Source organism: Cebus imitator, unplaced genomic scaffold (genome assembly GCF_001604975.1).
Source record: "Cebus imitator isolate Cc_AM_T3 unplaced genomic scaffold, Cebus_imitator-1.0 Scaffold964, whole genome shotgun sequence".
NCBI lineage: Eukaryota > Metazoa > Chordata > Mammalia > Primates > Cebidae > Cebus > Cebus imitator.
Genome location: NW_016108279.1, coordinates 24,071 through 26,190, shown reverse-complemented (window position 1 = coordinate 26,190; position 2,120 = coordinate 24,071). Strand labels below are relative to the sequence as shown.

Genomic DNA, 2,120 nt, shown 5'->3' with positions numbered 1-2,120 from the left:
TATATATATATTATATATATATTATATATATATATTATATATATATTATATATATATATATCTTGACTTTTTCTAAGTCAAGACAAAAAGTATGTATTGGCCTGTGTAGATACTGCTACTGAACTGCTGTAAGTTTGTCCTTGTAAGTGAGCTAATCAAGCCAGTACTATTAAAGGTTTAGAGGCTCTCAGTACTATGTATGGATATCCTTGACACATTGACAGAAACCAAAAGATCCATTTTGCTGGACATGATGTCCAGGACTGGGCCAGGAAATACAACAGATCATGGCACTTTCATCTCCCATGTAACCTCCAAACATCAGGGTTAACAAAAAGGAAAACTGGTCTTCTGAAAGCACAAATTCAAAGTTTCCTGGGGAGGCCGGGCGCGGTGGCTCATGCTTGTAATCCCAGCACTTTGGGAGGCCAAGGTGGGAGGATCACTTGAGGTCAGGAATTCGAGACTAGCCTGGCCAACATGGCGAAACCCCATCTCTAATTTAAAAATACAAAAATTAGCCGGATGTGGTAGCATGCACCTGTAATCCCAGCTACTCGGGAGGCTGAGGCAGGAGAATCACTTGAACCTGGGAGGCGGAGGTTGCAGTGAGCTGAGAGCATGCCACTGCACTCTAGTCTGAGTGACAGAGCAAGACTCTGTCTCAAAAAAAAAAGTTTCCTAGGGAAACCTATGGTATTAATCCATTCTCACATTGCTATAAAGAAATACCTGAGACAGGTCGGGCATGGTGGCTTACGCCTGTAATCCCAGCACTTTGGGAGGCCGCGACAGGTGGATCACGAGGTCAGGTATTCAAGACCAGCCTGGCTAACATGGTGAAACCCGTCTCTACTAAAAATACAAAAAAAAATTAGCTGGTTGTGGTGGTGTGCACCTGTAATTCCAGCTACTCAGGAGGCTGAGGCAGGAGAATCTCTTGAACGCGGGAGGTGGAGCTTGCAGTGAACCAAGATCACACCACTGCACTCCAGCCTAGGCGACAGAGGGAGACTCCATCTCAAAAAAAAATACCTGAGACTGGGTAACTAGAAAAAGGATTCATTGGCTTACTGTTCTGCAGGCTATACAGGAAGCATAGCAGCTTCTGCTTTGAGGGAGGCCTCTGAAGTTTCTGATCATGGTGGAAGGCAAAGGGGGCACAAGCATCTAACATGGCAGGAGCAGGAGCAAGAGAGAGACAGGGAGGAGGTGCCACACACTTTTAAGCAACCAGATCTCATAAGAGCTCACTCACTGTTGTGAGAACAGCATGAAGGGGGTGGGGTTAAACCATTCATGAGTAACCCATCCCCTTGATCCAATCACCTCCCACCAGGCCCCACCTCCAACACTGGGGATTACAATTGGACAAGAGATTTGGTGGAGATATAGATCCAAACCATATCACCTATCACCTACCTTGCTAGAGTGGATGCATGTGTTATCTGCAGGCTTTATTTATTTAACTTCAGCCAAAGTGGGGATGCTTGCTCCATATGACTGGTTAGGACCACCGTGACCCTAGCCTACCACTGTTTGCATACGGGTAACTGAGAAGACTGCTTTGCTCCCAAACCTGGGTGACAACCAGCATATTTTGCACACGACGACACTGACAGATACACTATCAGGGGAGAGGACACTGCACTGGGCCTTAGAATGGCAAATACCCCCAGGCTGGATAGGCTTTTTCCTGCCATAGATGGAGAAATATTCTCAACAGTTAGAGTGGTTCCCATTTATCCTATTGAATACTAGACCCATGATCACCCACTATAAATGGTCAGGGGAAACAGTATCCTAGGCAAACTAACGCAGGAACAGAAAACCAAATACCGCATGTTCTCACTTGTAAATGGGAGCTAAACACTGAGTACACATGGACACAAAGAAGGGAACAACAGACACCAGGACCTACTTAAGGGTGGAGGGAGGGAGGATCGAAACACTACCTATCAGGTACTAAGCTTCTTGCCTGGGTGGTGAAATAATCTGTACGCCAAACTCCTGTGACATGCAATTTACCTATATAAGAAACCTGCACATGTACCACTGAACCTAAAAGTTAAAAAAAAATATAGGTGTAGTAAAGCGAATAAAGTGAAACACACACGTTA

The 2,120-nt window shown here is 45.0% G+C and overlaps 1 non-coding gene across 1 annotated transcript in view; it reads right to left on the bottom strand.

The window, feature by feature from the left end:
• Positions 1-1,843, bottom strand: part of LOC108298451 — a 26,734-nt gene extending 24,891 nt beyond the window's left edge. The window contains exon 1 of the transcript XR_005198747.1: positions 1,833-1,843. This is a non-coding gene — a transcript (uncharacterized LOC108298451). The remainder of the gene's footprint in view (positions 1-1,832) is intronic.
• Between the last annotated feature and the right edge of the window lie 277 nt (positions 1,844-2,120).